This window comes from Castor canadensis, chromosome 8, assembly GCF_047511655.1.
Source record: "Castor canadensis chromosome 8, mCasCan1.hap1v2, whole genome shotgun sequence".
Taxonomy (NCBI): domain Eukaryota; kingdom Metazoa; phylum Chordata; class Mammalia; order Rodentia; family Castoridae; genus Castor; species Castor canadensis.
In genome coordinates, this window is record NC_133393.1 from 142,304,197 (window position 1) to 142,313,599 (window position 9,403).

The 9,403-nt window shown below is 44.9% G+C and overlaps 1 long non-coding RNA gene across 2 annotated transcripts; it reads left to right on the forward strand.

Moving 5' to 3' along the window:
* The first annotated feature begins 31 nt into the window (after positions 1 to 31).
* Positions 32 to 8,705, forward strand: LOC141425828 (uncharacterized). Of its 2 annotated transcripts, none has more exons than XR_012450974.1 (3): positions 32 to 2,003; positions 4,107 to 4,220; positions 4,510 to 8,705. It is a non-coding gene; the product is annotated as an uncharacterized lncRNA (long non-coding RNA). The 2 variants fall into 2 exon arrangements; XR_012450975.1 differs by having other exon boundaries at positions 7,988 to 8,705.
* Positions 8,706 to 9,403: the final 698 nt, after the last annotated feature.

Below are 9,403 nucleotides of genomic sequence, written 5' to 3' on the forward strand. Positions count from 1 at the left end.
GGAGGAGGGGGCCTGCCGCCGCCGCGGCGCCGACCCCGCCTCCCGGGAAGGGAGGCCGAGCGAGCCGAGCCGGGAGAGCCTGCCACGCACGCCGGCCGCCGGCGGCCCCTCCTCCCGCCGCTACGACCCCTCGAGAGAGAGAGGAGAGAGAGAGAGAGAGAGAGGAGGGTGGCCCAGGTGGCCGAGCGGCGGGGGCGCCCACCGCCCGGGCTGGCGGCCCAGCAGCGTCGGAGGGTCCCCGGGGTGGGTGGCTGGACGGCCGAGGTGGGGTGGTGGCCCTGAGCACTGGGCCCAGCGCGAGGGAGGAAGTGGAGGGCGCCCCTGGGGTGGGGGTGAGGGGCGGGCGCAGAACCCCTCTCTTTCCGGCCCGGGGGATCTCCCCACCCCCACCCCAGGCCGTCCTGCAAGTCCGCGGCGGCTTGGGCCTTGTCTCGTCCCGTGAGTTTGAAGGCACAGGCCTCAAGGGCTTGTCTGTAAAAGCCAGTGGGCTTCGCAGGCATGTTTGCTGTGAGAGTGGCTGGCCAAGGCCACGCAGTTAGGGAGCGTCCCTTAGTTAGCCCAGCTGGTCTGCTGGGGACGGCTCTTTTTCAGAAACCCTCTTGATTCAGTTTTCCTTTAGGGGGTCACACAGGTTTTCCACAGTCCCTACTCCTGACAGGCGCCGGACTGGGTGCCCAGAAGCCCGCAGTAGCCACACGGAGAGGGACACAGCTCAGGCTTGTCAACTCTGCTTTTGTAGAGGTGAGCTGTTAAAACCTCACAAAAGACCTGAAAGGAATTGTTTTTCCCATTTTGTAGGAAGGAAACTGAGGCTGAACCCCACTGATTGGCTCAAGGTCACACACAGCCATGATTTGAACCTAGTTCTGCTTCAGCCAAAGCTGTGTGGCTTAATCACCACCAAATGGGAGGAAACTGGGGCCCAGGGAAGTTAAGCAACATGCCCACTCTCACTCAAGATCATTGGTTCCCCTGGCAGGCATAGGACTCCCCTGCTTCCCCATTGAATCTGCTTCCTCCTGTGTGCTTGGCATGTGTTTCTTCTTCTTGTACCACCTTCCCAATCTGTTTAAGAAAAATAAATACTTCCTGTCCTTAAGGCCAAGCTCAAATACCACCACTTTCATACTTTCCCTTCTTAACACCACTAAAACTACCTCTCACAGGACATAGCAAATAATTGCAACAAGAGTCATTTTATATATGTGTGTGTGTGTGTGTGTATGTATTACATATGTTCACATATATATTACATATATAATATTTACATCATATACTTGTATAGCAAAGCCTTGTTAAGGTCCCACTATAAACCAGACAGATGTGTGTCAACGATAAGTCTCTCTTCCTTTGAGGATAGGAAGCAACCATTGCTTACGCTTCTCTTTGTATCTTCGCTTATAAGATGCTTTTTAAAATCTAGTGAATGAATGAACACGTATGTGCCGGCCCTAATGGAATCTGCATTGCACTTGGAGAACTATGCAGGAACATGCCAATGGCTGACATCTGAGAGGTGAGAATAGAAATATAAAGAGAACTTGGAAGGCAAACCTTGGGCTGTACATAGGGTACAAAATGAAGAATGATTTGAAGAGTTGATTTGCATAGGAGGACACAGGGAGGATATTTCTGGGGCGGAAGTGGGGTGAGCCCAGAACACCTGTCTTGGAATAAAGGGTGTGTATTGCATATAGAGATGAGCTGTGTGGAGTGAGGCCACATTGCAGAGGACCATAGAAGCCAGCCATTCAGGCACAAGACACACTATCAGTGTGGGAGGCCAGAGTAAATGAGCAGTTTCTAGACTAGAACCTGCTATAACATAATGATCTGCCCCAGTCAGAGAGGAATGTCTCCACATCAAGGGAGAAACAGAAGTTATAGTAGAAGCCTCCTACAGGGCACAGGACTTTGACCCACAGGGTGCAGAGACAGCAGAGGAAAACCAAAGACTTAACGCAACTGAAGGTTGAGAAGAACCTTGTTTCGAAACGATTCAGGTAAGTTTGAGTTATGTTTAAAATGATGCACAAAAACAGACCGCTCTTCTTCAGGCAGTCATCCATGTTAAGGGCAAAGACAGCAACAATGTAGAGAGGCTTGCTGGGCCCAGCCAAACTCTGGCCTGGAGCAGAAGCCCTGCCTACTTTTTGAGATGTGATTGTGTCACCAAACTCTGTGACCTTGAGAAGTGCACTCTCTACTCTGGACTTCAGGGTCACCCCTTCTGTAAAGTGTATCTCTAAAGAGCTCTCTTATTATTGCATAAATCTACTTCTAAGAGAAAATAAGCCTCTGTTAGCAAAAATAATTCAGTTACAGTTAGATTTTTGTAAAAGTTGATATACTGCAGGCCAGAGATGAAAAGGAATGGTTTCTCAGCTTTTAGCCTCTGTTGAATAGTGGGGAAAGGAGATGGTTACCATTTTCAGGGTTTTCCTCTCATTCACTGGGAGGCAGTGAGTATAATGGTTAAAGACAGAGGCTCTGGAATAGACTGACTTGGATTCAAATTCAACTGCATGACTGACTGCAGTGTGACCCCTCTGAACCTCTGTGTCTTCATCTATAAGACAGGAGAACCACTTCACAGGGTTGTTGTGAGGATTTGATGAAAGACACCGTATGATACTGGGTTTGTAGCAAGGCTTGGTGAAGAAAGGGCAGCTAACACCATTTGCAGAATCACTGGGGGCAAGTATAGCTTCACAGAGATTCTGTGTCCAGATTTCAACGGTTTCCTTTCATCATTATTTCTTGGAGCTCCCAACACCATATGTGGCTTACATACCACAGGCTATGATGTGTTTAACTTTAAAAGCGGGCAGTGTTTTCCTCTGAAGTAGGGCTCACTCCACTGTGGCATTTGGTTACACCCAGCGAAGGCTGATGAGCAGTTGTGGAAGTGTGTCGTCTACAGCAGGAAGGAACTTAGAGACTTCTACTCTCCTGCCCCATTTTCTGAATCAGCACATCATAATTTAGGGAGTTACCCTCTCTTTTTCTTCCTGATTTCATCTCCATCCCTTTTCCTCCTTTCCTCCCTGAAAGTGTGTAGGATAGTCAGGAATGTGGGTGAAGAAGAGGAGGCAGAGATACCCCTCTGGGCATCTAGCTGTGCCAGGACATACCTCCGAAAACCCTTTGACTGCATGGACTGTAAATTATAAGGTTGAGCTCTGTTGGTTTCCCACATTTCAGTCAGAATGCCTAAATAGAAGCCCCCAGGAATGTCAATTGCCTCTTCTCTGTTCCAGGTTGATAAGGCCTTCAGAGCCTGAACGCTGTTCAAACTGAGTACAGTTTGGGCCGGGATAGAGGCCCTCCTTCATAATATGATTTTGGAGAGCTAGGATAGACCCTTTCTCTTTCCGCTCTCCTGTATCCAAAGCAACATATTAGCAAATCTTGTGGACTTCAGCTTATATCCAGCATCACTTCCTGTGACCCCCACCACAAGCTACACCACTAATGCAATCACCAGCAGCTCATAGTTGGGTTACTAAAATAACCTCCACACTGGCTCCCTGCTTAAATACTTGCTGTCTTGTCATCTCTTGTCAGCACAAAAGCTAGCATGGGTCCATTATAAAGCCAGAGTTTTTACAATGATCTCTCCACCCCCATGTTCTTCCCGATGCAGCCTTTCTGATCTAATTAATCCCTTTACTCACTGCCTTCCAGCCACACCAGCCTCATTGCTCCACATGACAAGGATGCTTCTACTTCAGGGCCTTTGTAATTTTGTTTACTGTGCCTGGTCAACTTCACCCCAGGGTATCCCCATGGTGGTCTCCTTCACTTTCTCAATTCAAATGCCACCTCGACTGTCCTGTATAAAATACCAACTCCAAAATACCCCCAAATACCCCAAAACTGTCTGTCTTTATCTGCTTTATTTTCTCCCTAGTGTTTTTCTCTGACATACTACTTATTTGCTAATTTAATTATTACTAGCCAGCTCTTCTCATTAAAGTAAGTTCCATGAATGAGAACTTTATTTAGCTTAGTCTTCTATCTCCAATGCCTAGAACAATGACTGGCACATTATAAGTATTCAATAAATGTTATGAATATCACATTATTAAAATTCCTCTATCTAGGGCCTTCCTTTTCATAAGATGACCATAAGGGAGAGCAGCAGAGGGATCTCTCAGCTTCGACATCATGACGGGGAAGTTGGTGATGACGCTGATGGGAATGACAAGATGATGATGGTGATGATGGGGATGGGGTGGGGATGGTGGTGATGATGATGGGGGGTAGTGATTGTGAGATGATGGGATGGATGTGATAGCAGGATGTGGTAGTGATGGGATGGCGATGATGGTGTTGATGAGATGACCACAATGGCTATGACAATGAGAGGATGATCACTAACACTGTTGAGCTGCAAAGGAACAGCAGTAACACATGCCCTTGTAATCATTAACATTTAATAATCACTTACTGTATGTGAGGCAATGTTCCAGGGGCTTTACATACATGACCTCCTCTCATCCACAGTGAATCTTTGATGTTGGTACCATGGCTGTGCAGATCCAGTTTACTGATGAGAGTGGACAACTTACTCAACGTGACACAGCTTGAGAATTGCAGGGGACAGGCTAGAATCCAGGCAATTGAAAAGCTCACACTTAATTAACACACGAATATACAGACAGATAAGAAGACCAAAGTGTAATTAATCCAAGGCCATTCAGATAAAATCCAGATTCTTGGTAAGCATCAGGAATCTCAAACTGGTAATGGAAGGGCAGGGCCACATCTCAACCTGCCATTGGCAGCTCACCTCTGCAGCTACTCCTCTTACTATGCTGCAGATGGACAAATTTTATTCCTTAGGTGGGCTGTAAGCAGAAAAGGAATCATGAGGACAAATTTTATTCCTTAGGTGGGCTGTAGGCAGAAAAGGAGTATCACACTTTTAAAAATCCATCATCTAGCTCCTGCTCCCCTCTCTAATCCTGTCCTATTCTATGTTTAGCCACACTGAGCTTCCCTGAAGTTTCCCTGATTTGCATCCATTCAGGAACTCAGCTTCTTGACCCTTCTCCTATCTCCATTCCTGATCTGGATACCTGCAGCTCCCAGATGAGTCATAGCATCACTGTAATTGCCTGTTTACTTACTACCATTCACAATAGAACTTACAGGGCAGGGACTATGACCTGCTCCTTTTTTTATCTTTGGTAGAAGGAAGTTTGCCTGTAGGAGGCACTCAATAAATGATAGATGAATGAGTGGTTGGATTGGTGGATGGATGATGTATTAGTTCGCTCAAGCTTCCAAAACAAAAATAACATAGACTTAGTGACTTTAACAACAGATATTTGTTTTCTCACAGTTTTTGAGTCCAGAAGTCCAAAATCAAGGACTCATCAGGTTTGGTTTCTTTTGGAACCTCTTTCCTTGGCTTGCTGATGGTCACCTTCTTAGTGTGTGTGAGTGATCTTTGCTTTGGGCACATGCATCCCTTGTGTCTCTCTATGTGTCCTCTTCTTATAAGGACACCAGTCAGGGTGGATTAAGATCCATCCTACTAACCTCACTTCAACTTAATCAGCTCTTTAATGACTGTCACCAAATGCAGTAACATGATAAGGTACTAGAGGACTTCAACAATATGAATTTGGTAGGGACATAATTCAGCCTATAACTCATGGGTGAATGGATATAATACATGATTTAGAATGCTAAACTGGTTCTCAGCACCTGAATTGTCAGGGTACCCACCCTTTAGGTAAAGGGGATGTTGGGAAAGCCTTAAAGCTTAGTAAAAATGGGTATTATATGTAAATGTGATGTTTTATGAAAGACTCAGATTGCATTATAAATATATGTTACTGAGGTAACCAAAAAAAAAGGATTCCTAAGTAAATAAGGTGAAGTATGTCTAACAACCCTACTCCCCAGACACCGTTTTCATCCTGCTCCTAAACTTGCTAAAGAACCTGCCATATCTTCCTGTCAGAATCAAGCCATGATACCAGGAGGGGGGTTGGAAGTGTGAGAATCCTACTTCCCCATCTACCTAGGAGTCTTCTGAGCCTGCCTATCTCCTGCCTTACAGCCATCTGCAAGCCTTTGTTCTTTGTTTAAATTTTCCCCACCCCACCAAACCAGAAGTCTCAAACAACCTCCTTCCATAGGAAAATTTAGTCCCTGACTACCCTTCCCTGACCCAGCCAGTCTTGTCATCATTTGGGTTCCTAAAAATGAGGAATAGTGGTAAGCATACAGATTGGGTTTGGTCCTATCTGGAAAATTTACTATATGTGCGGTTCTGGTAACTTATCTTATTTCTCTAGGCCTTAGTTTCCTCAATTTTAAAGTAGCATGACTAATTCAGAATCCATGAGAAGTAATGAATATCAAAAGGGCCATTATAACTGTAAGTTACATATATAGTTATCCTTGAGATGTGCCCACTAAGTCCAGCCCCTCTGTCATTCAGAGCCTATCTGGGTATGTCAGTCATAGAAAAAGCAAAGATAAACCTCTACAAACTAGGATCCACATGCCTTAGGGTTGTACTGTGGTTTTAATGAAATAATATCTGTAAAGCACCCAGCATGTTTTATTTCAGAAGAATGGCAATTATGATATAGGTAATTTAATGTATTATCTCTACCAGGCCATAGTCCTCTGGATGACAAAACCTAGCCTGCCTCGTTCACTGTATTATCTTGCTGCTGCTTATCATTGGATGGGGCACATAACTGACAGAAAGTATCTCATTCAATTCATGCACTAAACAAATTTGAGAATCTGACCTATGCAAGGGAGCTATAGGGGTGAACAAAGCAGTCCAAAGTCCACATCCCCTGGATCCCTTAGGCTAGCAAGGGAGACCAGACAACAGCACATCATTTCAAATACAGCTAGGTGATACTAAGTGCTAAGGGTGACAAGTGAAGTGGAAAAGGGGAACTGAATGGTGCTAGTGGTTATACTTTAGTAGTCACAGAGATATGAAAAGGTGACATTTGAGTAGAGAAGGGAGAGTGCCAGCCAAGAAAACACTGGAAGAAGAGCCTTCCAGGCAGAGAAAAGAGCCAATGCAAAGACCTGTGTTGCATCAAAGAAAGGAGGTAGGTTTAGTTGATGTGAGTGAGCTATTCATTCAACAAGTATTTGTAGAGCCCCTACTGATCAAATAAAAGATTAAAGAGCCTGATGCCTGTCATATAGCCCCATAGCATATGTGGCTATAATCATTATCATTCTCATTATCAACTATTACCACTATCTCTTCTACCACCACTGCTACCACCTAGTAACCAGCACAAGACCTAGCACATAGTAAGAGACCAGAAACTTAGGGAACTGGATCCCACTGACCTGGGTAGGTCAGTGTCCCTAACCATTAACCGCTGGCTATCCCTTGAAGTTCAGTGGCATGGAAGACTCATTGTTTCCTTATGCGTTTTGCTTTGAAAGTCCTTAGGTCTTAATGTGATATCAGAATTGTGTATAAATGCAGTATGATATCCCCTTGGTTGAATTCCTCAACATTAAAAAAGATAGGGAGGATTGGAGTTTGAATTGTGACTTCTGATCACTTCCCTGAGCCCCTTTATGCTATAGGGCCTTATCTAGCAGGGGCAAAGCAGAGCAGGTGCCTAGGCATCATCAACTTTGGAATATCACCTGGGACCAATGGCCAGGGCTAGAAGCTTGCTGCTTTAAAGTCACATTCCCCTTGGAAAGAGTAGAGGGAGCCAGGAAACTTGAGCTCACCAGAAACTCCCAAACACTGATGAGCGTCATAGTAACGCACGAGACTTGTACAGTGTGTAGAAAAGATTGAGAGTCACTAATGAACTCGATCTAAGCTTGTGCCAACCAGGTGATGTGAAGTCTCTTAGAAAGGGCACTGTTTGCTGATATGGAATAACCTTGTTCTTTATTCACAGTGAGAATCAGCATAATTAATATCCTTTTGTTTCAATAAAGCAGGTCCCCTTGTTTTTCTTTTAAGGGAGAAAAACACCCTATTCTTGATCCATTTCTCTGACATCCAATGAAGGAGAAGCAGAAGAATACAAGAACTCCATTGATAGAAGGCTTACTTTCATCTTCCACAGCTCAAGATAGTCATCATTAGGGACTTCCAATACCCCATCCTACATCCTGGGTTTTAGGGTGTAATCAATGTACCAAGAAGGAGGGCTCTTCTTCACCATCCCAATGTTACCTCTCCTTGTTCCTAAACACACCCTCCCTGTGCCAGGCAGGCTGGCATCTTTCTCTCTCCCCTCTCTTGTACCATACCAGTTCCTGTCTTCCAGGAGGAATGAGCTCTTTCCTCCTCTCCACCCAACCAAAAGCTGAGCACTGGCTTTAGAATAAGAAAAACAATCTCATTTAGAGAAAAACAAGGCTTGGGTTCAGAGTATCATAGCTGTTTACCTAAAGTCACACAACTAGACCCTAGCAAGAGTCAGAGACCACGTGTGTCTGATTCCAACTCTCTCAACCATAAATACTACCTCTTAGATGGGTGACTTCCAAGTAATGCTGATCAGCATTACAACATAAATAGTTGCTGTCAATTTATAATACAGGACAGCATGAAAAATTGGTTTTAAATGATCACTGTGTAGAGCACAGTTCCCAGGTGCTTGTCAAACAGAAGAGATACCAATAAATATTTGTCAAATCACTGATTGAATATCAGTGGTATGAAGTTAAGGCAAGTGGATCTTCTGAGAAGGACTGGTATTTTCCATTCTCAAGAGATGAAAATCTTGGCTCTGTAAAGACTTGCATGAGGAATTGTCTTGTATAAAAATGACTGGGGCTATGTTATTTTCTTAACAGTTGACCTTGGTTCACAAGCTACACTGCCCAGGGGCTGGGATTATATTTGTGGCTGAGCTGAGGTGCACTGTACTAGAGCCAGGTTTCACCTCTGCCAAGTCATGAAGCTAGGAAGCTGTGACGCTATAGGGGTGCAAAGCTGAGGCCTGCATGCAGGTGGGGCTTCTCTCAGAGTCTCTTAACACGTGCAGTGTCTGTTAGGTTTCTGAGACCTTGGGATTAAAGGACAACTCCAATCTCTTTCCCTTTCTCATCTGGACATGTATTTGGCATGTTTTCTCTGGAAGTATCTTGCATCTTCTTATCCCAAAGGCAGCCATGAGAGATATCCTGGCCTGGGCCAAAAGCTCAGTGGGGAAAATTCACACAGCTGACAGGTGCTGAGCCAGGTGGTTCACACTTAAGTTTCCCATTGACTCATCACAAGCCTATTAGGTAAATACTAAGTTTGTTCTGCCTGAATTCAAATCTGGCTTTTGGGGTGTTATCAATGTGCCAGGCAAGAGGGCTCTTCTTTTGCCACACCAATATTGTCTTTCTTGATTCTAAGCACACCCTTCCTTCACAAGGCAGA